The sequence below is a fragment of the Salvelinus namaycush genome, chromosome 31, assembly GCF_016432855.1.
Source record: "Salvelinus namaycush isolate Seneca chromosome 31, SaNama_1.0, whole genome shotgun sequence".
NCBI classification, from domain to species: domain Eukaryota; kingdom Metazoa; phylum Chordata; class Actinopteri; order Salmoniformes; family Salmonidae; genus Salvelinus; species Salvelinus namaycush.
Genome location: NC_052337.1, coordinates 46,236,141 through 46,260,538, shown reverse-complemented (window position 1 = coordinate 46,260,538; position 24,398 = coordinate 46,236,141). Strand labels below are relative to the sequence as shown.

The 24,398-nt window shown below is 49.7% G+C and overlaps 20 non-coding genes across 20 annotated transcripts; all 20 read left to right on the top strand.

Moving 5' to 3' along the window:
- The first annotated feature begins 192 nt into the window (after nt 1-192).
- LOC120026661 lies at nt 193-381 on the top strand. The gene has a single exon (XR_005473219.1). It is a non-coding gene; the product is annotated as a U2 spliceosomal RNA (small nuclear RNA).
- A 340-nt stretch (nt 382-721) lies between these two features.
- On the top strand, nt 722-838 carry LOC120026546. Its single transcript, XR_005473120.1, has one exon. It is a non-coding gene; the product is annotated as a U5 spliceosomal RNA (small nuclear RNA).
- Nucleotides 839-3,792: 2,954 nt separating this feature from the next.
- Nucleotides 3,793-3,984, top strand: LOC120026656. The gene has a single exon (XR_005473215.1). It is a non-coding gene; the product is annotated as a U2 spliceosomal RNA (small nuclear RNA).
- Nucleotides 3,985-4,324: 340 nt separating this feature from the next.
- On the top strand, nt 4,325-4,441 carry LOC120026545. Its single transcript, XR_005473119.1, has one exon. It is a non-coding gene; the product is annotated as a U5 spliceosomal RNA (small nuclear RNA).
- A 2,958-nt stretch (nt 4,442-7,399) lies between these two features.
- LOC120026660 lies at nt 7,400-7,588 on the top strand. Its single transcript, XR_005473218.1, has one exon. It is a non-coding gene; the product is annotated as a U2 spliceosomal RNA (small nuclear RNA).
- A 339-nt stretch (nt 7,589-7,927) lies between these two features.
- LOC120026543 lies at nt 7,928-8,044 on the top strand. Its single transcript, XR_005473117.1, has one exon. It is a non-coding gene; the product is annotated as a U5 spliceosomal RNA (small nuclear RNA).
- A 2,955-nt stretch (nt 8,045-10,999) lies between these two features.
- Nucleotides 11,000-11,191, top strand: LOC120026655. The gene has a single exon (XR_005473214.1). It is a non-coding gene; the product is annotated as a U2 spliceosomal RNA (small nuclear RNA).
- Nucleotides 11,192-11,531: 340 nt separating this feature from the next.
- Nucleotides 11,532-11,648, top strand: LOC120026542. The gene has a single exon (XR_005473116.1). It is a non-coding gene; the product is annotated as a U5 spliceosomal RNA (small nuclear RNA).
- A 3,043-nt stretch (nt 11,649-14,691) lies between these two features.
- On the top strand, nt 14,692-14,881 carry LOC120026521. The gene has a single exon (XR_005473099.1). It is a non-coding gene; the product is annotated as a U2 spliceosomal RNA (small nuclear RNA).
- Nucleotides 14,882-15,212: 331 nt separating this feature from the next.
- Nucleotides 15,213-15,328, top strand: LOC120026579. The gene has a single exon (XR_005473152.1). It is a non-coding gene; the product is annotated as a U5 spliceosomal RNA (small nuclear RNA).
- Nucleotides 15,329-15,887: 559 nt separating this feature from the next.
- On the top strand, nt 15,888-16,077 carry LOC120026636. The gene has a single exon (XR_005473205.1). It is a non-coding gene; the product is annotated as a U2 spliceosomal RNA (small nuclear RNA).
- Nucleotides 16,078-16,395: 318 nt separating this feature from the next.
- Nucleotides 16,396-16,508, top strand: LOC120026585. Its single transcript, XR_005473157.1, has one exon. It is a non-coding gene; the product is annotated as a U5 spliceosomal RNA (small nuclear RNA).
- Nucleotides 16,509-16,895: 387 nt separating this feature from the next.
- Nucleotides 16,896-17,084, top strand: LOC120026639. The gene has a single exon (XR_005473208.1). It is a non-coding gene; the product is annotated as a U2 spliceosomal RNA (small nuclear RNA).
- Nucleotides 17,085-17,418: 334 nt separating this feature from the next.
- LOC120026539 lies at nt 17,419-17,535 on the top strand. The gene has a single exon (XR_005473115.1). It is a non-coding gene; the product is annotated as a U5 spliceosomal RNA (small nuclear RNA).
- A 387-nt stretch (nt 17,536-17,922) lies between these two features.
- LOC120026638 lies at nt 17,923-18,111 on the top strand. Its single transcript, XR_005473207.1, has one exon. It is a non-coding gene; the product is annotated as a U2 spliceosomal RNA (small nuclear RNA).
- Nucleotides 18,112-18,438: 327 nt separating this feature from the next.
- On the top strand, nt 18,439-18,553 carry LOC120026582. The gene has a single exon (XR_005473155.1). It is a non-coding gene; the product is annotated as a U5 spliceosomal RNA (small nuclear RNA).
- A 400-nt stretch (nt 18,554-18,953) lies between these two features.
- LOC120026635 lies at nt 18,954-19,144 on the top strand. Its single transcript, XR_005473204.1, has one exon. It is a non-coding gene; the product is annotated as a U2 spliceosomal RNA (small nuclear RNA).
- A 319-nt stretch (nt 19,145-19,463) lies between these two features.
- LOC120026538 lies at nt 19,464-19,580 on the top strand. Its single transcript, XR_005473114.1, has one exon. It is a non-coding gene; the product is annotated as a U5 spliceosomal RNA (small nuclear RNA).
- Nucleotides 19,581-19,973: 393 nt separating this feature from the next.
- On the top strand, nt 19,974-20,162 carry LOC120026637. Its single transcript, XR_005473206.1, has one exon. It is a non-coding gene; the product is annotated as a U2 spliceosomal RNA (small nuclear RNA).
- Nucleotides 20,163-20,489: 327 nt separating this feature from the next.
- LOC120026580 lies at nt 20,490-20,604 on the top strand. Its single transcript, XR_005473153.1, has one exon. It is a non-coding gene; the product is annotated as a U5 spliceosomal RNA (small nuclear RNA).
- The last annotated feature ends 3,794 nt before the right edge of the window (nt 20,605-24,398 follow it).

Genomic DNA, 24,398 nt, shown 5'->3' with positions numbered 1-24,398 from the left:
TTTCACCTAGATGTTATTTGATTTGGTTGAGATATTGGTTAAGTTTTTGGATGGTTTTTGTTAGTTAGAGAATTTTAGTTTGGAAATTGTGTAATTTGAAAGATTTGAGTTGATTTTGGATGGTAATAGAATGTATTGTGTTGGTTAAAGATATATAATTTGTAATTATGTAAATTGGAAGATTTGAGTTGGTTTTTTTTTAATAAAAAAAAAAAAAAAAAAAAAAAATCTGTTCTTATCAGTTTAATATCTGATACGTCCCCCATCGGGGGACTACATATTAAATGGATTTTTCGAACAGGGAGTCGGAAATGGGGCTTGCTCCGTCCGCTCCACGCATCGACCCGGTATTGCAGTACCTCCGGGAACGGTGCATTCTCCCGTTGTCAAGGATAAAAAAGAAAGAGACAAAGCTAGCAAGGAAAAAGAAGAAAGATCCAAAGTGAAAGTAGGGCGAAGCGCTTTTCATGGGTTCCCCCGTTTCCCGCCATTTTACTTAAAAAAAAAAAAAAAAAAAAAAAAAAAAAAAAAAAAACGTTGGCCAGGATAGTGAGTGAGTGTCTGTCTGTCTGTCTGTCTGTCTGTCTGTCTGTCTGTCTGTGACTTTTTACCCACACACAGCCCTCGAAAAGTTGGCAGAGTGGGTTGGGTGACCACCCGCGAGTTACCGGCCTAGAGTGCACAGTGTGTGTGTCTCGGGCCCCGACCTCTGACTTCCATACGACTCTGGTTTCTCTTCATTACGCACAAGCCTTTCGCCTTTTACTAAAGACTTCCGTGGAGAGGAACACTCATGAGTTCAACGTATTTTTGGAAGGGCTTTGCTTCTGGCAGAGCCCGCTATATCTTGTTTCAAGAGAAATTGACAGAGATGATGCAGAGACTTTTTGCTCATGCGTTTGACTTAGAATCGTAGCGGTGGGTGTATTTTTCCACTCACTCCCAAGTAGTCGCTAAGGGCAATTGAGTTCAAGCCCGACGACTGGCGTATTTGCCGGGCTTTGAACAAATAGTCGTCGCACTAGGCGTAAAGAGCTAGTGACTTAAAGACGAATTAGCGACTTTAAAAAATAAAATAAAAAACACCCGCCTGTCTGTCGCCAGGGAAAGGTTGGGTGGGTGGGTGGGTGGGTGGGGGGGGGAGGAGGAGCCGCCACCTTTTGCCAAACCAACCAACCGCCAAAGTCTGCCGAGACCCCCGGGTGCCCGGCGGGTGCAGGGTTCCATTTGTGGGTTATCGCTTCTCGGCCTTTTGGCTCAGATCAAGCTTGGTACCGAGGTGCCCCAGAGCTCGCTGAGTCAAAAGGTCGAAGTAGGAAGGCGATGAGGTAGATTGTGGGAAGGTATCGGTTACAAGGCGGTATTTTTGGTTTGCTTGTGGCTTCCTTTGGGAGAGTTTGTTTCGTTGTTGGAACGGGTTGGTTTTGTTGTTTTAGAAATGGCGAGAAATAGTTTCAATAAATCGGTACAAGGAATTGGTTTAACTAATGCAATGAGGTTCGCATGGAGGGAGAAAGACATGGAGCCTATCGGGAGAGAGGTTTTCGGAAGAAACATATTGATGGGGTTACTGAAGCTCGAGGTAAAGGAAGTTTTGTGCCTACAAGAAAATCCTATGGAGAGGGCTTTTGACGTGACATTTCATAGTGAGGAGAAGCATGGAGAAATATTGAAGAAAGCTGAAGATTTAAGCAAGACTAGGCCGTTGAGCCATTATGAAGTGACGAACCTGGCAAAGAGTAACTTCCGGGTGGTAACAATTATAATGTTTAACCCCCACGTGAAAGACGATGAGGTGAGGAGCTTCCTGGGGAGGTATATGGACAATGTATCCTCAGCGAGGCTCCTCAGAGACTCTATGGGGTTTTGGACTGGGAAGAGAGGGTTTCAGGCCCTTCTTAGGGAGGACCCAAAGGGGGTGGGTGGTTACCTCCATCCTCCGGCGATGTTCTCCCTGGGGGCTGACAGGGGGACGTTGCATTACGCACGTCAGCCCCCGTATTGCAGGCGTTGTATGGCCTACGGCCATACTTTAGCATCATGCAGTGAGAAGAAGTGCAGGTACTGTGGGTCGGGCGAGCACGAGGCGAGGGAGTGTGTCAAGCCGAAGGCATGTCACGGGTGTGACTCAGTAGCACACCTGTGGCGTGACTGCCCTGCCAGGCAGAGGTCATACGCGTCTGCAGCTGGGGGGGGAGCGAGAGCGGGGGATGGGGGTAGAAGAGGAGAGGAGCGCGCAGGAGATGGTGGCAGAGGAGGAGGAACTGCACCGAAGGAGCCAGAGAGAGAAGAGGAGAAAGAGAAGAAGAGGGACGGGAAAGAAGGAGAGGAGGATGGGACAGAAGGAGAGGGGGCTGGGACAGAGGGAGAGGAGGTGGAGATGGAAGGAGAGGAGGTCGGGATGGAAGAAGAGACGGGGGAGACGGAAGAAGAGGAGGACGAGATGGAAGGAGGGATGGGGGAGAGGGAGAGGATAGAGGAGGAACTAGTTAGGAGAAAAAGGACTGAGGAGATAAAAAGAGTAATGTATGGGGGAATGATGGAGCTGGTGGAAGAGAAAGGGCCAGGGGGATGGAGGGAGGGGGAAAAAGCTCAAGAGGTTCAAATTTTACACAGAAAGGCTGAGGGTATGGAGGCAGGGGAGTTTAAGAGGTGGCGTGAAAATTTAGAAAAAAAAAAAATATGGAGAGGTGATGAGGGAGAAGGGGTTATTCGAGGAGGCGGATAGGGTAGGGGTGGATGGGATAGAAGGGGGGGCGGGCGAGAGGGAAGGAGGGGGGGAGGGGACAGAGGGAGAGGAGAGAAAGGAAGTAGAAGTGGAGGAATTGGACATGGGAAGGAAAGAGGAACTCCTTCGAATGATGAGGGAGAGGATAGAGAAGAAGGGGCCGGTAAAGGGTTGGAGGGAAGGGGAATTTGAGAGGGTGAAGAGAGAATTTGAGAAGGTGGTTAGGGAAAAGCTTCTGTCTGGAGATCAGGAGGGTAGGGCAGGGACAGAAGGAGAGGGGGAAGGGGAAGAGGAGGGAAAAAGAGGGAAAAGGAAGGGGAAGGGGATAGAGGAAGGTAGGGTAGAAGAGAGGAGGGTGGAGGAGCAAAAAAGGTTAGTATATGGGAGAATGTTGGAGATGGAGGAAGGGAAAAGGTCGATAGATAATTGGGGGAAGGAGGAAACTAGTCGGAACTTGGAGAGGTGTAAGATGGAGGTTAGGATGATGGGGAATAGGGATTATAGGATGGAGCTTGTTAGATATGATAGGGTGTTTGGGGAGGAGATGAGGAAGCAGGGTTTGTATGTGGAGAGGGATAGGGCAAGGGAGAAAAGTGGTTCTTTGGAGCATATTAGAAAAACGAAGAAGAAGAAAAAGGTAGAGACTGTGGGTAGGGGGAGAGGTGGTGGGGAGGGAAGGGGGGAGGGAGAGGTGGCAGGACCTTCGGGTGTTTCTGCTTTCCTCTCTTCCTTTTCGTCCTTGGCACCTTTGAAGGAGCAGGTTGACAGTTGACAATTGGGGGGAAATGAAGGGAGGGAGTCAGGGACAGGGAGATGGCCCTGAGGAACACTTTGGGGTTGGAGGGTAGATGGGAGAGGGGAGGTGGGGGGAGGAGGTTTCACCTAGATGTTATTTGATTTGGTTGAGATATTGGTTAAGTTTTTGGATGGTTTTTGTTAGTTAGAGAATTTTAGTTTGGAAATTGTGTAATTTGAAAGATTTGAGTTGATTTTGGATGGTAATAGAATGTATTGTGTTGGTTAAAGATATATAATTTGTAATTATGTAAATTGGGAGATTTGAGTTGGTTTTTTTTTAATAAAAAAAAAAAAAAAAAAAAAAATCTGTTCTTATCAGTTTAATATCTGATACGTCCCCCATCGGGGGACTACATATTAAATGGATTTTTCGAACAGGGAGTCGGAAATGGGGCTTGCTCCGTCCGCTCCACGCATCGACCCGGTATTGCAGTACCTCCGGGAACGGTGCATTCTCCCGTTGTCAAGGATAAAAAAGAAAGAGACAAAGCTAGCAAGGAAAAAGAAGAAAGATCCAAAGTGAAAGTAGGGCGAAGCGCTTTTCATGGGTTCCCCCGTTTCCCGCCATTTTACTTAAAAAAAAAAAAAAAAAAAAAAAAAAAAAAAAAAAAACGTTGGCCAGGATAGTGAGTGAGTGTCTGTCTGTCTGTCTGTCTGTCTGTCTGTCTGTCTGTCTGTGACTTTTTACCCACACACAGCCCTCGAAAAGTTGGCAGAGTGGGTTGGGTGACCACCCGCGAGTTACCGGCCTAGAGTGCACAGTGTGTGTGTCTCGGGCCCCGACCTCTGACTTCCATACGACTCTGGTTTCTCTTCATTACGCACAAGCCTTTCGCCTTTTACTAAAGACTTCCGTGGAGAGGAACACTCATGAGTTCAACGTATTTTTGGAAGGGCTTTGCTTCTGGCAGAGCCCGCTATATCTTGTTTCAAGAGAAATTGACAGAGATGATGCAGAGACTTTTTGCTCATGCGTTTGACTTAGAATCGTAGCGGTGGGTGTATTTTTCCACTCACTCCCAAGTAGTCGCTAAGGGCAATTGAGTTCAAGCCCGACGACTGGCGTATTTGCCGGGCTTTGAACAAATAGTCGTCGCACTAGGCGTAAAGAGCTAGTGACTTAAAGACGAATTAGCGACTTTAAAAAATAAAATAAAAAACACCCGCCTGTCTGTCGCCAGGGAAAGGTTGGGTGGGTGGGTGGGTGGGTGGGGGGGGGAGGAGGAGCCGCCACCTTTTGCCAAACCAACCAACCGCCAAAGTCTGCCGAGACCCCCGGGTGCCCGGCGGGTGCAGGGTTCCATTTGTGGGTTATCGCTTCTCGGCCTTTTGGCTAAGATCAAGCTTGGTACCGAGGTGCCCCAGAGCTCGCTTAGTCAGAAGGTCGAAGTAGGAAGGCGAAGAGGTAGATTGTGGGAAGGTATCGGTTACAAGGCGGTATTTTTGGTTTGCTTGTGGCTTCCTTTGGGAGAGTTTGTTTCGTTGTTGGAACGGGTTGGTTTTGTTGTTTTAGAAATGGCGAGAAATAGTTTCAATAAATCGGTACAAGGAATTGGTTTAACTAATGCAATGAGGTTCGCATGGAGGGAGAAAGACATGGAGCCTATCGGGAGAGAGGTTTTCGGAAGAAACATATTGATGGGGTTACTGAAGCTCGAGGTAAAGGAAGTTTTGTGCCTACAAGAAAATCCTATGGAGAGGGCTTTTGACGTGACATTTCATAGTGAGGAGAAGCATGGAGAAATATTGAAGAAAGCTGAAGATTTAAGCAAGACTAGGCCGTTGAGCCATTATGAAGTGACGAACCTGGCAAAGAGTAATTTCCGGGTGGTGACAATTATAATGTTTAACCCCCACGTGAAAGACGATGAGGTGAGGAGCTTCCTGGGGAGGTATATGGACAATGTATCCTCAGCGAGGCTCCTCAGAGACTCTATGGGGTTTTGGACTGGGAAGAGAGGGTTTCAGGCCCTTCTTAGGGAGGACCCAAAGGGGGTGGGTGGTTACCTCCATCCTCCGGCGATGTTCTCCCTGGGGGCTGACAGGGGGACGTTGCATTACGCACGTCAGCCCCCGTATTGCAGGCGTTGTATGGCCTACGGCCATACTTTAGCATCATGCAGTGAGAAGAAGTGCAGGTACTGTGGGTCGGGCGAGCACGAGGCGAGGGAGTGTGTCAAGCCGAAGGCATGTCACGGGTGTGACTCAGTAGCACACCTGTGGCGTGACTGCCCTGCCAGGCAGAGGTCATACGCGTCTGCAGCTGGGGGGGGAGCGAGAGCGGGGGATGGGGGTAGAAGAGGAGAGGAGCGCGCAGGAGATGGTGGCAGAGGAGGAGGAACTGCACCGAAGGAGCCAGAGAGAGAAGAGGAGAAAGAGAAGAAGAGGGACGGGAAAGAAGGAGAGGAGGATGGGACAGAAGGAGAGGGGGCTGGGACAGAGGGAGAGGAGGTGGAGATGGAAGGAGAGGAGGTCGGGATGGAAGAAGAGACGGGGGAGACGGAAGAAGAGGAGGACGAGATGGAAGGAGGGATGGGGGAGAGGGAGAGGATAGAGGAGGAACTAGTTAGGAGAAAAAGGACTGAGGAGATAAAAAGAGTAATGTATGGGGGAATGATGGAGCTGGTGGAAGAGAAAGGGCCAGGGGGATGGAGGGAGGGGGAAAAAGCTCAAGAGGTTCAAATTTTACACAGAAAGGCTGAGGGTATGGAGGCAGGGGAGTTTAAGAGGTGGCGTGAAAATTTAGAAAAAAAAAAAATATGGAGAGGTGATGAGGGAGAAGGGGTTATTCGAGGAGGCGGATAGGGTAGGGGTGGATGGGATAGAAGGGGGGGCGGGCGAGATGGAAGGAGAGGGGGAGGGGACAGAGGGAGAGGAGAGAAAGGAAGTAGAAGTGGAGGAATTGGACATGGGAAGGAAAGAGGAACTCCTTCGAATGATGAGGGAGAGGATAGAGAAGAAGGGGCCGGTAAAGGGTTGGAGGGAAGGGGAATTTGAGAGGGTGAAGAGAGAATTTGAGAAGGTGGTTAGGGAAAAGCTTCTGTCTGGAGATCAGGAGGGTAGGGCAGGGACAGAAGGAGAGGGGGAAGGGGAAGAGGAGGGAAAAAGAGGGAAAAGGAAGGGGAAGGGGATAGAGGAAGGTAGGGTAGAAGAGAGGAGGGTGGAGGAGCAAAAAAGGTTAGTATATGGGAGAATGTTGGAGATGGAGGAAGGGAAAAGGTCGATAGATAATTGGGGGAAGGAGGAAACTAGTCGGAACTTGGAGAGGTGTAAGATGGAGGTTAGGATGATGGGGAATAGGGATTATAGGATGGAGCTTGTTAGATATGATAGGGTGTTTGGGGAGGAGATGAGGAAGCAGGGTTTGTATGTGGAGAGGGATAGGGCAAGGGAGAAAAGTGGTTCTTTGGAGCATATTAGAAAAACGAAGAAGAAGAAAAAGGTAGAGACTGTGGGTAGGGGGAGAGGTGGTGGGGAGGGAAGGGGGGAGGGAGAGGTGGCAGGACCTTCGGGTGTTTCTGCTTTCCTCTCTTCCTTTTCGTCCTTGGCACCTTTGAAGGAGCAGGTTGACAGTTGACAATTGGGGGGAAATGAAGGGAGGGAGTCAGGGACAGGGAGATGGCCCTGAGGAACACTTTGGGGTTGGAGGGTAGATGGGAGAGGGGAGGTGGGGGGAGGAGGTTTCACCTAGATGTTATTTGATTTGGTTGAGATATTGGTTAAGTTTTTGGATGGTTTTTGTTAGTTAGAGAATTTTAGTTTGGAAATTGTGTAATTTGAAAGATTTGAGTTGATTTTGGATGGTAATAGAATGTATTGTGTTGGTTAAAGATATATAATTTGTAATTATGTAAATTGGGAGATTTGAGTTGGTTTTTTTTTAATAAAAAAAAAAAAAAAAAAAAAAAATCTGTTCTTATCAGTTTAATATCTGATACGTCCCCCATCGGGGGACTACATATTAAATGGATTTTTCGAACAGGGAGTCGGAAATGGGGCTTGCTCCGTCCGCTCCACGCATCGACCCGGTATTGCAGTACCTCCGGGAACGGTGCATTCTCCCGTTGTCAAGGATAAAAAAGAAAGAGACAAAGCTAGCAAGGAAAAAGAAGAAAGATCCAAAGTGAAAGTAGGGCGAAGCGCTTTTCATGGGTTCCCCCGTTTCCCGCCATTTTACTTAAAAAAAAAAAAAAAAAAAAAAAAAAAAAAAAAAAACGTTGGCCAGGATAGTGAGTGAGTGTCTGTCTGTCTGTCTGTCTGTCTGTCTGTCTGTCTGTCTGTGACTTTTTACCCACACACAGCCCTCGAAAAGTTGGCAGAGTGGGTTGGGTGACCACCCGCGAGTTACCGGCCTAGAGTGCACAGTGTGTGTGTCTCGGGCCCCGACCTCTGACTTCCATACGACTCTGGTTTCTCTTCATTACGCACAAGCCTTTCGCCTTTTACTAAAGACTTCCGTGGAGAGGAACACTCATGAGTTCAACGTATTTTTGGAAGGGCTTTGCTTCTGGCAGAGCCCGCTATATCTTGTTTCAAGAGAAATTGACAGAGATGATGCAGAGACTTTTTGCTCATGCGTTTGACTTAGAATCGTAGCGGTGGGTGTATTTTTCCACTCACTCCCAAGTAGTCGCTAAGGGCAATTGAGTTCAAGCCCGACGACTGGCGTATTTGCCGGGCTTTGAACAAATAGTCGTCGCACTAGGCGTAAAGAGCTAGTGACTTAAAGACGAATTAGCGACTTTAAAAAATAAAATAAAAAACACCCGCCTGTCTGTCGCCAGGGAAAGGTTGGGTGGGTGGGTGGGTGGGTGGGGGGGGGAGGAGGAGCCGCCACCTTTTGCCAAACCAACCAACCGCCAAAGTCTGCCGAGACCCCCGGGTGCCCGGCGGGTGCAGGGTTCCATTTGTGGGTTATCGCTTCTCGGCCTTTTGGCTCAGATCAAGCTTGGTACCGAGGTGCCCCAGAGCTCGCTGAGTCAAAAGGTCGAAGTAGGAAGGCGATGAGGTAGATTGTGGGAAGGTATCGGTTACAAGGCGGTATTTTTGGTTTGCTTGTGGCTTCCTTTGGGAGAGTTTGTTTCGTTGTTGGAACGGGTTGGTTTTGTTGTTTTAGAAATGGCGAGAAATAGTTTCAATAAATCGGTACAAGGAATTGGTTTAACTAATGCAATGAGGTTCGCATGGAGGGAGAAAGACATGGAGCCTATCGGGAGAGAGGTTTTCGGAAGAAACATATTGATGGGGTTACTGAAGCTCGAGGTAAAGGAAGTTTTGTGCCTACAAGAAAATCCTATGGAGAGGGCTTTTGACGTGACATTTCATAGTGAGGAGAAGCATGGAGAAATATTGAAGAAAGCTGAAGATTTAAGCAAGACTAGGCCGTTGAGCCATTATGAAGTGACGAACCTGGCAAAGAGTAATTTCCGGGTGGTGACAATTATAATGTTTAACCCCCACGTGAAAGACGATGAGGTGAGGAGCTTCCTGGGGAGGTATATGGACAATGTATCCTCAGCGAGGCTCCTCAGAGACTCTATGGGGTTTTGGACTGGGAAGAGAGGGTTTCAGGCCCTTCTTAGGGAGGACCCAAAGGGGGTGGGTGGTTACCTCCATCCTCCGGCGATGTTCTCCCTGGGGGCTGACAGGGGGACGTTGCATTACGCACGTCAGCCCCCGTATTGCAGGCGTTGTATGGCCTACGGCCATACTTTAGCATCATGCAGTGAGAAGAAGTGCAGGTACTGTGGGTCGGGCGAGCACGAGGCGAGGGAGTGTGTCAAGCCGAAGGCATGTCACGGGTGTGACTCAGTAGCACACCTGTGGCGTGACTGCCCTGCCAGGCAGAGGTCATACGCGTCTGCAGCTGGGGGGGGAGCGAGAGCGGGGGATGGGGGTAGAAGAGGAGAGGAGCGCGCAGGAGATGGTGGCAGAGGAGGAGGAACTGCACCGAAGGAGCCAGAGAGAGAAGAGGAGAAAGAGAAGAAGAGGGACGGGAAAGAAGGAGAGGAGGATGGGACAGAAGGAGAGGGGGCTGGGACAGAGGGAGAGGAGGTGGAGATGGAAGGAGAGGAGGTCGGGATGGAAGAAGAGACGGGGGAGACGGAAGAAGAGGAGGACGAGATGGAAGGAGGGATGGGGGAGAGGGAGAGGATAGAGGAGGAACTAGTTAGGAGAAAAAGGACTGAGGAGATAAAAAGAGTAATGTATGGGGGAATGATGGAGCTGGTGGAAGAGAAAGGGCCAGGGGGATGGAGGGAGGGGGAAAAAGCTCAAGAGGTTCAAATTTTACACAGAAAGGCTGAGGGTATGGAGGCAGGGGAGTTTAAGAGGTGGCGTGAAAATTTAGAAAAAAAAAAAATATGGAGAGGTGATGAGGGAGAAGGGGTTATTCGAGGAGGCGGATAGGGTAGGGGTGGATGGGATAGAAGGGGGGGGCGGGCGAGATGGAAGGAGAGGGGGAGGGGACAGAGGGAGAGGAGAGAAAGGAAGTAGAAGTGGAGGAATTGGATATGCGACAGAAAAAAGAACTCCTTCGAATGATGAGGGAGAGGATAGAGAAGAAGGGACCGGTAAAGGGTTGGGGGGAAGGGGAGTTTGATAGGGTGAACAGAGAATTTGAGAAGGTAGTTAGGGAAAAGTTTTTGTCTGGGGATCAGGAGGGTAGGGCAGGGACAGAAGGAGAGGGGGAGGGGGAAGAGGAGGGAAAAAGAGGGAAAAGGAAGGGGAAGGGGATAGAGGAAGGTAGGGTAGAAGAGAGGAGGGTGGAGGAGCAAAAAAGGTTAGTATATGGGAGAATGTTGGAGATGGAGGAAGGGAAAAGGTCGATAGATAATTGGGGGAAGGAGGAAACTAGTCGGAACTTGGAGAGGTGTAAGATGGAGGTTAGGATGATGGGGAATAGGGATTATAGGATGGAGCTTGTTAGATATGATAGGGTGTTTGGGGAGGAGATGAGGAAGCAGGGTTTGTATGTGGAGAGGGATAGGGCAAGGGAGAAAAGTGGTTCTTTGGAGCATATTAGAAAAACGAAGAAGAAGAAAAAGGTAGAGACTGTGGGTAGGGGGAGAGGTGGTGGGGAGGGAAGGGGGGAGGGAGAGGTGGCAGGACCTTCGGGTGTTTCTGCTTTCCTCTCTTCCTTTTCGTCCTTGGCACCTTTGAAGGAGCAGGTTGACAGTTGACAATTGGGGGGAAATGAAGGGAGGGAGTCAGGGACAGGGAGATGGCCCTGAGGAACACTTTGGGGTTGGAGGGTAGATGGGAGAGGGGAGGTGGGGGGAGGAGGTTTCACCTAGATGTTATTTGATTTGGTTGAGATATTGGTTAAGTTTTTGGATGGTTTTTGTTAGTTAGAGAATTTTAGTTTGGAAATTGTGTAATTTGAAAGATTTGAGTTGATTTTGGATGGTAATAGAATGTATTGTGTTGGTTAAAGATATATAATTTGTAATTATGTAAATTGGGAGATTTGAGTTGGTTTTTTTTTAATAAAAAAAAAAAAAAAAAAAAAAATCTGTTCTTATCAGTTTAATATCTGATACGTCCCCCATCGGGGGACTACATATTAAATGGATTTTTCGAACAGGGAGTCGGAAATGGGGCTTGCTCCGTCCGCTCCACGCATCGACCCGGTATTGCAGTACCTCCGGGAACGGTGCATTCTCCCGTTGTCAAGGATAAAAAAGAAAGAGACAAAGCTAGCAAGGAAAAAGAAGAAAGATCCAAAGTGAAAGTAGGGCGAAGCGCTTTTCATGGGTTCCCCCGTTTCCCGCCATTTTACTTAAAAAAAAAAAAAAAAAAAAAAAAAAAAAAAAAAAAACGTTGGCCAGGATAGTGAGTGAGTGTCTGTCTGTCTGTCTGTCTGTCTGTCTGTCTGTCTGTCTGTGACTTTTTACCCACACACAGCCCTCGAAAAGTTGGCAGAGTGGGTTGGGTGACCACCCGCGAGTTACCGGCCTAGAGTGCACAGTGTGTGTGTCTCGGGCCCCGACCTCTGACTTCCATACGACTCTGGTTTCTCTTCATTACGCACAAGCCTTTCGCCTTTTACTAAAGACTTCCGTGGAGAGGAACACTCATGAGTTCAACGTATTTTTGGAAGGGCTTTGCTTCTGGCAGAGCCCGCTATATCTTGTTTCAAGAGAAATTGACAGAGATGATGCAGAGACTTTTTGCTCATGCGTTTGACTTAGAATCGTAGCGGTGGGTGTATTTTTCCACTCACTCCCAAGTAGTCGCTAAGGGCAATTGAGTTCAAGCCCGACGACTGGCGTATTTGCCGGGCTTTGAACAAATAGTCGTCGCACTAGGCGTAAAGAGCTAGTGACTTAAAGACGAATTAGCGACTTTAAAAAATAAAATAAAAAACACCCGCCTGTCTGTCGCCAGGGAAAGGTTGGGTGGGTGGGTGGGTGGGTGGGGGGGGGAGGAGGAGCCGCCACCTTTTGCCAAACCAACCAACCGCCAAAGTCTGCCGAGACCCCCGGGTGCCCGGCGGGTGCAGGGTTCCATTTGTGGGTTATCGCTTCTCGGCCTTTTGGCTAAGATCAAGCTTGGTACCGAGGTGCCCCAGAGCTCGCTTAGTCAGAAGGTCGGAGATAGGAGGGCGGTAATTTTTGATAGGAATCATTGGGATTCTATTGAAGAGGTATTTATTGTGAGCTTTATTGAATTGGAAAAGGAGCATTAGAGGTTTTTTTTGTAGAGAAGTGCATTTTTTTCTGGTGAGAAGATGGCACAGAAAGCAGAGCAGAAGTCGGTGCCTGGTATGGGGATTGCCAACACCTTAAGATTTGCGTGGAAGGAGAAGGGATTGGAGCCGGCTGGAAGGGATACTTTCGGAAGATCCCTGTTGATGGGAGCGCTCAGTTTGGGGGTAAAGGATGTGTATTGCTTCCTGGAAAACCCATCGGAGGTTGCTTTCGATGTGACATTTTTCACAGAGGGAAAGCATGGGGAAACATTGAGGAAAGCCAGAGAAATGGAGAAGACAATGCCCATGTGTCAATATATAGTGACAAATTTGGCCAAGGTTAATTTCAGGGTGGTAACGGTTACCATGTATAACCCCTACGTGAAGGACGAGGAGGTGAGGAGTTTTCTTGGGAGATACATGGACAATATATCCTCAGCAAGGTACCTCAAGGACTCTCTTGGGTTTTGGACGGGGAGGAGAGGTTTCCAGGCTCTTCTGAGGGAGGATCCAGGAGGTCTGGGAGGATACCTCCATCCTCCGGCTATGTTCTCTCTGGGGGCTGACAGGGGAACATTATTCTATGCCCGTCAGCCTCCATTCTGCAGGCGTTGTATGGCCTATGGTCATACCTCGGCCTCGTGCAGCGGAAAGAAGTGCAGGTACTGTGGGTCGGTCGAGCACGAGGCGAGGGACTGTAGTGAGCCTAAGGCGTGTCACGGGTGTGGCTCGGTGGAGCACCTGTGGCGAGACTGCCCGGCTAGGCGCAGGTCATACGCGTCTGCAGCTGGGGGGGGAGCGAGAGCGGGGGATGGGGGTAGAAGAGAAGAGGAGCGGGAAGAAGGTGGTGGCAGAAGGGGAAAAACTGCACCAAAGGAGTCTGACAGAGAAGAGGAGGAAGAGGAGAAGAGAGCTGGGACAGAAGGAGTGGTGGCTGAGACAGAAGGAGTGGAGGCCGAGACAGAAGGAGTGGTGGATGGGACAGAAAGAGAGGTGGCCGGGACGGAACGAGAGATAGCCGGGACAGAAGGAGAGGGGGCTGGGACAGAGGGAGAGGAGGTGGAGATGGAAGGAGAGGAGGTCGGGATGGAAGAAGAGACGGGGGGAGACGGAAGAAGAGGAGGACGAGATGGAAGGAGGGATGGGGGAGAGGGAGAGGATAGAGGAGGAACTAGTTAGGAGGAAAAAGGACTGAGGAGATAAAAAGAGTAATGTATGGGGGAATGATGGAGCTGGTGGAAGAGAAAGGGCCAGGGGGATGGAGGGAGGGGGAAAAAGCTCAAGAGGTTCAAATTTTACACAAAAAGGCTGAGGGTATGGATGCAGGGGAGTTTAAGAGGTGGCGTGAAAATTTAGAAAAAAAAATATGGAGATGTGATGAGGGAGAAGGGGTTATTCAAGGAGGCGGATAGGGTAGGGGTGGATGGATAGAAGGGGGGGCGGGCGAGATGGAAGGAGAGGGGGAGGGGACAGAGGGAGAGGAGAGAAAGGAAGTAGAAGTGGAGGAATTGGACATGGGAAGGAAAGAGGAACTCCTTCGAATGATGAGGGAGAGGATAGAGAAGAAGGGGCCGGTAAAGGGTTGGAGGGAAGGGGAATTTGAGAGGGTGAAGAGAGAATTTGAGAAGGTGGTTAGGGAAAAGCTTCTGTCTGGAGATCAGGAGGGTAGGGCAGGGACAGAAGGAGAGGGGGAAGGGGAAGAGGAGGGAAAAAGAGGGAAAAGGAAGGGGAAGGGGATAGAGGAAGGTAGGGTAGAAGAGAGGAGGGTGGAGGAGCAAAAAAGGTTAGTATATGGGAGAATGTTGGAGATGGAGGAAGGGAAAAGGTCGATAGATAATTGGGGGAAGGAGGAAACTAGTCGGAACTTGGAGAGGTGTAAGATGGAGGTTAGGATGATGGGGAATAGGGATTATAGGATGGAGCTTGTTAGATATGATAGGGTGTTTGGGGAGGAGATGAGGAAGCAGGGTTTGTATGTGGAGAGGGATAGGGCAAGGGAGAAAAGTGGTTCTTTGGAGCATATTAGAAAAACGAAGAAGAAGAAAAAGGTAGAGACTGTGGGTAGGGGGAGAGGTGGTGGGGAGGGAAGGGGGGAGGGAGAGGTGGCAGGACCTTCGGGTGTTTCTGCTTTCCTCTCTTCCTTTTCGTCCTTGGCACCTTTGAAGGAGCAGGTTGACAGTTGACAATTGGGGGGAAATGAAGGGAGGGAGTCAGGGACAGGGAGATGGCCCTGAGGAACACTTTGGGGTTGGAGGGTAGATGGGAGAGGGGAGGTGGGGGGAGGAGGTTTCACCTAGATGTTATTTGATTTGGTTGAGATATTGGTTAAGTTTTGGATGGTTTTTTGTTAGTTAGAGAATTTTAGTTTGGAAATTGTGTAATTTGAAAGATTTGAGTTGATTTTGGATGGTAATAGAATGTATTGTGTTGGTTAAAGCTATATAATTGTAATTATGTAAATTGGGAGATTTGAGTTGGTTTTTTTTTAATAAAAAAAAAAAAAAAAAAAAATATGTTCTTATCAGTTAATATCTGATACGGTCCCCCATCGGGGGACTACATATTAAATGGATTTTTTCGAACAGGGAGTCGGAAATGGGGCTGCTCCGTCCGCTCCACGCATCGACCGGTATTGCAGTACCTCTGGAACGGCTGCATTCTCCCGTTGTCAAGGATAACAAAGAAAGAGACAAAGCTAGCAAGGAAAAAGAAGAAAGATCCAAAGTGAAGTAGGGCGAAGCGCTTTTCATGGGTTCCCCCGTTTCCCGCCATTTACTTAAAAAAAAAAAAAAAAAAAAAAAAAAAAAACGTTGGCCAGGATTAGTGAGTGAGTGTCTGTCGTCTGTCTGTCTGTCTGTCTGTCTGTCTGTCTGTGACTTTTTACCCACACACAGCCCTCGAAAAGTTGGCAGAGTGGGTTGGGTGACCACCCGCGAGTTACCGGCCTAGAGTGCACAGTGTGTGTGTCTCGGGCCCCGACCTCTGACTTCCATACGACTCTGGTTTCTCTTCATTACGCACAAGCCTTTCGCCTTTTACTAAAGACTTCCGGGAGAGGAACACTCATGAGTTCAACGTATTTTTGGAAGGGCTTTGCTTCTGGCAGAGCCCGCTATATCTGTTTCAAGAGAAATTGACAGAGATGATGCAGAGACTTTTTGCTCATGCGTTTGACTTAGAATCGTAGCGGTGGGTGTATTTTTCCACTCACTCCCAAGTAGTCGCTAAGGGCAATTGAGTTCAAGCCCGACGACTGGCGTATTTGCCGGGCTTTGAACAAATAGTCGTCGCACTAGGCGTAAAGAGCTAGTGACTTAAAGACGAATTAGCGACTTTAAAAAATAAAATAAAAAACACCCGCCTGTCTGTCGCCAGGGAAAGGTTGGGTGGGTGGGTGGGTGGGGTGGGGGGGGAGGAGGAGCCGCCACCTTTTGCCAAACCAACCAACCGCCAAAGTCTGCCGAGACCCCCGGGTGCCCGGCGGGTGCAGGGTTCATTTGTGGGTTATCGCTTCTCGGCCTTTCCCGCCTGTCTGTCGCAGGGAAAGGTTGGGTGGGTGGGGGGGTGGGGGGGGGAGGAGGAGCCGCCACCTTTTGCCAAACCAACCAACCGCCAAAGTCTGCCGAGACCCCCGGGTGCCCGGCGTGTGCAGGGTTCCATTTGTGGGTTATCGCTTCTCGGCCTTTTGGCTAAGATCAAGTGTAGTATCTGTTCTTATCAGTTTAATATCTGATACGTCCCCCATCGGGGGACTACATATTAAATGGATTTTTCGAACAGGGAGTCGGAAATGGGGCTTGCTCCGTCCGCTCCACGCATCGACCCGTATTGCAGTACCTCTGGGAACGGTGCATTCTCCCGTTGTCAAGGATAAAAAGAAAGAGACAAAGCTAGCAAGGAAAAGAAGAAAGATCCAAAGTGAAAGTAGGGCGAAGCGCTTTTCATGGGTTCCCCCCGTTTCCCCGCCATTTTACTTAAAAAAAAAAAAAAAAAAAACGTTGGCCAGGATAGTGAGTGGAGTGTCTGTCTGTCTGTCTGTCTGTCTGTCTGTCTGTCTGTCTGTGACTTTTTACCCCACACAGCCCTCGAAAAGTTGGCAGAGTGGTTGGGTGACCACCCGCGAGTTACCGCCTAGAGTGCACAGTGTGTGTGTCTCGGGCCCGACCTCGACTTCCTACGACTCTGGTTTCTCTTATTACGCACAGCCTTTCGCTTTTACTAAAGACTTCCGTGAGAGGAACACTCATGAGTTCAACGTATTTTTGGAAGGGCTTTGCTTCTGGCAGAGCCCGCTATATCTTGTTTCAAGAGAAATTGACAGAGATGATGCAGAGACTTTTTGCTCATGCGTTTGACTTAAATCGTAGCGGTGGGTGTATTTTTCCACTCACTCCAAGTAGTCGCTAAGGGCAATTGAGTTCAAGCCCAGACGACTGGCGTATTTGCCGGCTTTGAACAAATAGTCGTCGCACTAGGCGTAAGAGCTAGTGACTAAGACGAATTAGCGACTTTAAAAATAAAATAAAAAACACCCGCCTGTCGTCGCCAGGGAAAGGTTGGGTGGGTGGGTGGGTGGGTGGGGGGGGGAGAGGAGCCGCCACCTTTTGCCAAACCAACCAACCGCCAAAGTCTGCGAGCCCCCGGTGCCCGGCGGGTGCAGGGTTCCATTTGTGGGTTATCGCTTCTCGGCTTTTGGCTAGATCAAGTGTAGTATCTGTTCTTATCAGTTTAATATCTGATACTTCCCCCATCGGGGGACTACATATTAAATGGATTTTTCGAACAGGGAGACGGAAATGGGGCTTGCTCCGTCCGCTCCACGCATCGACCCGGTATTGCAGTACCTCTGGGAACGGTGCATTCTCCCGTTGTCAAGGATAAAAAAAAGGACAAGCTAGCAAGGAAAAGAAAAAGATCCAAAGTGAAAGTAGGGCGAAGCGTTTTCATGGTTCCCCCGTTTCCCGCCATTTTACTTAAAAAAAAAAAAAAAAAAAAAAAAAAAAAAAAAAAAAAACGTTGGCCAGGATAGTGAGTGAGTGTCTGTCTGTCTGTCTGTCTGTCTGTCTGTCTGTCTGTCTGTGACTTTTTACCCACACAACAGCCTCGAAAAGTTGGCAGAGTGGGTTGGGTGACCACCCGCGAGTTACCGGCCTAGAGTGCACAGTGTGTGTGTCTCGGGCCCCGACCTCTGACTTCCATACGACTCTGGTTTCTCTTCATTACGCACAAGCCTTTCGCCTTTTACTAAAGACTTCCGTGGAGAGGAACACTCATGAGTTCAACGTATTTTTGGAAGGGCTTTGCTTCTGGCAGAGCCCGCTATATCTTGTTTCAAGAGAAATTGACAGAGATGATGCAGAGACTTTTTGCTCATGCGTTGACTTAGAATCGTAGCGGTGGTGTATTTTCCACTCACTCCCAAGTAGTCGCTAAGGGCAATTGAGTTCAAGCCCACGACTGGCGTATTTGCCGGGCTTTGAACAAATAGTCGTCGCACTAGGCGTAAAGAGCTAGTGACTTAAAGACGAATTAGCGACTTTAAAAAATAAAATAAAAACACCCGCCTGTCTGTCGCCAGGGAAAGGTTGGGTGGGTGGGTGGGTGGTGGGGGGGGGAGGAGAGCCGCCACTTTTGCCAAACCACCAACCGCCAAAGTTGCCGAGACCCCCGGGTGCCCGGCGGGTGCAGGGTCCATTTGTGGGTTATCGCTTCCGGCCTTTTGGCTAAGATCAAGTGTAGTATCTGTTCTTATCAGTTTAATATCTGATACGTCCCCCATCGGGGGACTACATATTAAATGGATTTTTCGAACAGGGAGTCGAAATGGGGCTTGCTCCGTCCGCTCCACGCATCGACCCGGTATTGCAGTACCTCTGGGAACGGTGCATTCTCCCGTTGTCAAGGATAAAAAGAAAAGACAAAGCTAGCAAGGAAAAAGAGAAAGATCCAAAGTGAAAGTAGGGCGAAGCGCTTTTCATGGGTTCCCCCGTTTCCCGCCATTTTACTTAAAAAAAAAAAAAAAAAAAAAAAAAAACGTTGGCCAGGATAGTGAGTGAGTGTCTGTCTGTCTGTCTGTCTGTCTGTCTGTCTGTCTGTCTGTGACTTTTTACCCACACACAGCCCTCGAAAAGTTGGCAGAGTGGGTTGGGTGACCACCCGCGAGTTACCGGCCTAGAGTGCACAGTGTGTGTGTCTCGGGCCCCGACCTCTGACTTCCATACGACTCTGGTTTCTCTTCATTACGCACAAGCCTTTCGCCTTTTACTAAAGACTTCCGTGGAGGAACACTCATGAGTTCAACGTATTTTTGGAAGGGCTTTGCTTCTGGCAGAGCCCCTATATCTTGTTTCAAGAGAAATTGACAGAGATGATGCAGAGACTTTTTGCTCATGCGTTTGACTTAGAATCGTAGCGGTGGGTGTATTTTTCCACTCACTCCCAAGTTAGTCGCTAAGGGCAATTGAGTTCAAGCCCGACGACTGGCGTATTTGCCGGGCTTTGAACAAATAGTCGTCGCACTAGGCGTAAAGAGCTAGTGACTTAAAGACGAATTAGCGACTTTAAAAAATAAAATAAAAAACACCCGCCTGTCTGTCGCCAGGGAAAGGTTGGGTGGGTGGGTGGGTGGGTGGGGGGGGGAGGAGGAGCCGCCACCTTTTGCCAAACAACCAAAACCGCCAAAGTCTGCGCCGAGACCCCGGGTGCCCGGCGGGTGCAGGGTTCCATTTGTGGGTTATCGCTTCTCGGCCTTTTGGCTAAGATCAAGTGTAGTATCTGTTCTTATCAGTTTAATATCTGATACGTCCCCCATCGGGGGACTACATATTAAATGGATTTTTCGAACAGGGAGTCGGAAATGGGGCTTGCTCCGTCCGCTCCACGCATCGACCCGGTATTGCAGTACCTCTGGGAACGGTGCATTCTCCCGTTGTCAAGATAAAAAAGAAAGAGACAAAGCTAGCAAGGAAAGAAGAAAGATCCAAAGTGAAAGTAGGGCGAAGCGCTTTTCATGGTTCCCCCGTTTCCCGCCATTTTACTTAAAAAAAAAAAAAAAAAAAAAACGTTGGCCAGGATAGTGAGTGAGTGTCTGTCTGTCTGTCTGTCTGTCTGTCTGTCTGTCTGTCTGTGACTTTTTACCCACACACAGCCCTCGAAAAGTTGCAGAGTGGGTTGGGTGACCACCCGCGAGTTACCGCCTAGAGTGCACAGTGTGTGTGTCTCGGGCCCCGACCTCTGACTTCCATACGACTCTGGTTTCTCTTCATTACGCACAAGCCTTTCGCCTTTTACTAAAGACTTCCGTGGAGAGGAACACTCATGAGTTCAACGTATTTTTGGAAGGGCTTTGCTTCTGGCAGAGCCCGCTATATTCTTGTTTCAAGAGAAATTGACAGAGAGATGCAGAGACTTTTTGCTCATGCGTTTGACTTAGAATCGTAGCGGTGGGTGTATTTTTCCACTCACTCCAAGTAGTCGCTAAGGGCAATTGAGTTCAAGCCCGACGACTGGCGTATTTGCCGGGCTTTGAACAAATAGTCGTCGCACTAGGCGTAAAGAGCTAGTGACTTAAGACGAATTGCAGACTTTAAAAAATAAAATAAAAAACACCCGCCTGTCTGTCGCCAGGGAAAGGTTGGGTGGGTGGGTGGGTGGGTGGGGGGGGAGGAGGAGGCGCCACCTTTTGCCAAACCAACCAACCGCACAAGTCTGCCGAGACCCCGGGTGCCCGGCGGGTGCAGGGTTCCATTTGGGGTTATCGCTTCTCGGCCTTTGGCTAAGATCAAGTGTAGTATCTGTTCTTATCAGTTTAATACTGATACGTCCCCCATCGGGGGACTACATATTAAATGGATTTTTCGAACAGGGAGTCGGAAATGGGGCTTGCTCCGTCCGCTCCACGCATCGACCCGGTATTGCAGTACCTCTGGGAACGGTGCATTCTCCGTTGTCAAGGATAAAAAAGAGAAGAGACAAAGCTAGCAAGGAAAAAGAAGAAAGATCCAAAGTGAAAGTAGGGCGAAGCGCTTTTCATGGGTTCCCCCGTTTCCCGCCATTTACTTAAAAAAAAAAAAAAAAAAAAACGTTGGCCAGGATAGTGAGTGAGTGTCTGTCTGTCTGTCTGTCTGTCTGTCTGTCTGTCTGTCTGTCTGTGACTTTTTACCCACACACAGCCCTCGAAAAGTTGGCAGAGTGGGTTGGGTGACCACCCGCGAGTTACCGGCCTAGAGTGCACAGTGTGTGTGTCTCGGGCCCCGACCTCTGACTTCCATACGACTCTGGTTTCTCTTCATTACACAAGCCTTTCGCCTTTTACTAAAGACTTCCGTGGAGAGGAACACTCATGAGTTCAACGTATTTTTGGAAGGGCTTTGCTTCTGGCAGAGCCCGCTATATCTTGTTTCAAGAGAAATTGACAGAGATGATGCAGAGACTTTTGCTCATGCGTTTGACTTAGAATCGTAGCGGTGGGTGTATTTTCCACTCACTCCCAAGTAGTCGCTAAGGGCAATTGAGTTCAAGCCCGACGACTGGCGTATTTGCCGGGCTTTGAACAAATAGCGTTCGCACTAGGCGTAAAGAGCTAGTGACTTAAAGACGAATTAGCGACTTTAAAAAATAAAATAAAAAACACCCGCCTGTCTGTCGCCAGGGAAAGGTTGGGTGGGTGGGTGGGTGGGTGGGGGGGGGAGGAGAGCCGCCACCTTTTGCCAAACCAACCAACCGCCGAAGTCTGCCGAGACCCCCGGGTGCCCGGAGGGTGCAGGGGTCCATTTGTGGGTTATCGCTTCTCGGCCTTTTGGCTCAGATCAAGCTTGGTACCGAGGTGCCCCAGAGCTCGCTGAGTCAAAAGGTCGGAGATAGGAGGGCGATAAGGTAGTGTAGAGGAAGGTGTCCTTGTTACAAGGCGGTATTTTGGTCGGTTAGTAGTTTCCTTTGGGAGAGCGTTGTTTTTTGTGTTTTGTTAAAGTGCGCATTTTTTTAGTTTGTAGAAATGGCGCGTAACAAGTCGGGACTAGGAATTGGTTTAGCCAATGCGATGAGTTTTGCATGGAGAGAGAAGGATATGGAGCCAATCGGAGGGAAGCATTTGGAAAAACCCTATTGATGGGGATACTGAAGCTCGAGGTTAAGATGTGTTATGCTTGCAAGCACAACCCTATGGAGAGGGCTTTGGAAGTGACTTTTCATAGAGAGGAGAAGCATGGAGAAATTCTGAAGAAGGTGGAAGTTTTGAGTAAGACCAGGCCCGTTGAGCTTTTGAAGTTACGAGCCTGGCAAAAATAATTTTAGAGTGGTTACTGTGACTATGTATAATCCTCATGTGAAGGATGACGATGTGAGGGCCTTTTTGGGGCGATATATGGACAGTGTTTCGTCGGCAAAGCTTCACAGGGACTCCTGGGATTCTGGAACGGGAGGAGAGGGTTCCAGGTTCTTCTAAGGGAGGACCCTGAAGGATTGGATGTTACCTTCATCCCCAGCGATGTTCTCCCTGGGGGCTGACAGGGGGACGTTATATTATGCACGTCAGCCCCCTACTGCAGGCGTTGTATGGCCTACGGCCATACTTTGGCATCGTGTAGAAAAAGAAAGTGCAGGTTTCTGTGGGTCAAGCGAGCACGAGGCAGAGGGCTGTAGTGCGCCTAAGGCATGCCACGGGTGTGGCTCGGTGGAACACCGTGGCGAGATTGCCCGGCTAGGCAGAGGTCATACGCTCTGCAGCTGGGGGGGAGCGAGCGGGGGATGGGGGTAGAAGAGGAGAGGAGCGCGCAGGAGGTGGTAGCAGAGGAGGAGGAACTGCACCGAAGGAGACAGAGAGAAAGAGAAGAAGAGGGATGGACAGAAGGAGTGGTGGCTGGGACAGAAGGATGGTGCCGGGACAAAGGAGTGGAGGCCGGGACAGAAGGAGGGAGGCCGGGACAGAAGGAGGGGAGGCCGGGACAGAAGGAGTGGTGGCCAGGACAGAAGGAGAGGTGGCTGTTAGAAGGAGTGGTAGCCAGGACAGAAGGAGAGGTGGCCGGGATGGAAGGAGTGGTGGTTGGGTCAGAGGGGGGAAGGGAAGGAGGGAAAAGGAGAGAAAAGGAAGGAGAAGGGGATAGAGAAGGGGGGTGGGAGAAAGAAAATAGGTAGGACAGAGGAGGAGATGAGAAGAGCAGTGTATGGGGCATTACGGAGAGGGAGGAGGATATAGGGCCAAGGGAGACATGGGGGAGGGAGGAAAATGAGAAGGCTGCTGGATATTCTGCCAAGTGGTTTAGGAAGATGGGGGATGAGGTTTTTTAGGAGGGTGCTTGGAAATTTGAGAGGAGATTTGGAGAGGAGATGAGGGAGAAGGGTTTGTATGAGGAGGAGGATAGGGAGAGGGAGAGAATGGACCCCTTGGGGTCGATTCAGAAGAAGAGGAGGAAGAAGAGGGTGGAGCTTGGACAGCGAGAGGAAGAGAGATGGTGGAGAGAGGGGGGGAGAGGGAGAAGTGGCAGGACCTTCGTGGGCTCCCTCTCCTTCTTTGTCTTTCACTTCGCTGGAGGAGTTGGACCGCCAGGTGATGGCATGAGCAGGGGGATGGAGGAGGTACAGGATACCTGTATGGGGACATAGGGTCCCCGGCAGTAGTTTGGACGAGGGTTGAAGGGATGGCTTGAGGGTGGGACAGAGGAAGGGAGATGACCTGAGTGACATTTTGTGTTGGTGGGTAGATGGGAGAGGGAGGGGGGAGGAGTTTCCCCTAGATGTTAATTGATTGATTGGTTATGGTTATTGTTTAAGTGCACGAGGCTAGTGAGTGTGACGAGCCCAAGGCTTGTCACGGGTGTGGCTCAATAGCGCACATGTGGAGGGACTGCCCGGTTAGGCGGAGGTCATACGCGTCTGCAGCTGGGGGGGGAGCAAGAGCGGAGGATGGGGGAAGAAGAGGAGAAGGACAGGAAGAAGGTGGTGGCACAGGGGGAAAGACTGGACAGAAGGAGCCGGAGAGAGAAGAGGAGAAAGAGAAGAAGAGGAACGAGACAGAAGGAGTGGTGGCTGGGACAGAAGGAGTGGAGGACGGGACAGAAGGAGAGGAGGCCGGGACAGAAGGAGGGAAGGCCGGGACAGAAGGAGGGGAGGCCGGGACGGAAGGAGGGGAGGCCGGGACAGAAGGAGTGGTGGCCGTGTTAGAAGGAGTGGTGGACGGGGCAGATGGAATGGGGGCGGGGAGGGAGGGAGTGGTGTTTGAGATAGAGGGAGAGGGGGTTAGGATGGAAGGAAAGGTGGTAGGGACAGAGGGAGAGATGGCTGGGATGGAGGAGGACAGTATGGAGGAGGAGGAGGAGGAAGAGGAGGAGGAGGAGGAGGAAAAGGATAGGAGGGAGAGTATGGATAGACAGGTCCAAAGGAAAATAGAAGAAAAGAGGAAGGAAGCAGAAGTAGAGGATGTGGAAATGGAGGTAGAGACAGAGGGAGAGGAGAGGGAGGAAGAAGAAGGGGAGGATTTGGACATGGGAAGGAAAGAAGAAGTCCTTCGAATGATGAGGGAGAGGATAGAGAAGAAGGGGCCGGTAAAGGGTTGGAGGGAGGGGGAACTTGAGAGGGTGAAGAGAGAATTTGAGAAGGTGGTTAGGGAGAAATTTGGGTCTGGGGATCAGGAGGGTAGGGTAGGGACAGAAGGAGAGGTGGAGGGGGAAGAGGGAGGAAAAGGAGGGAAAAGGAAGGGGAAGGGGATAGAGGAAGATAGGGTAGAAGAGAGGACGTTGGAGGAGAAAAAAAGGCTAGTATATGGGAAATTGTTGGAGATGGAGGAAGGGAAAAAGTCGATAGACAGTTGGGGGAAGGAGGAATATAGTAAGAAGTTGGGGATGTGTAAGATGGAGGTTAAGATGATGGGGAATAGAGAACATAGGATGAACCTTGCCAGATATGATAGGGTGTTTGAGGTGGAGATGAGGGAGAGGGGTTTGTATGTGGAGAGGGATAGGGCAAGGGAAAAAAGAGTTTTATTGGAGTATAGCCAAAAGAGAAAGAAGAAGAAGGAGAAAAAGGGGGAGACTGTGGACAGCGGGAGGGGGAGAGGAGGTGGGGGGGGGAGGGGGGAGGGAGAGGGGGAAGGACTTTCGGGTGTTTCCTCTTTCCGTTCTTCCTTTTCCTCCTTAACACCTATAGAGGAGCAGGTTTGACAGTTGATATTGGGGGAGGTTGATAAAG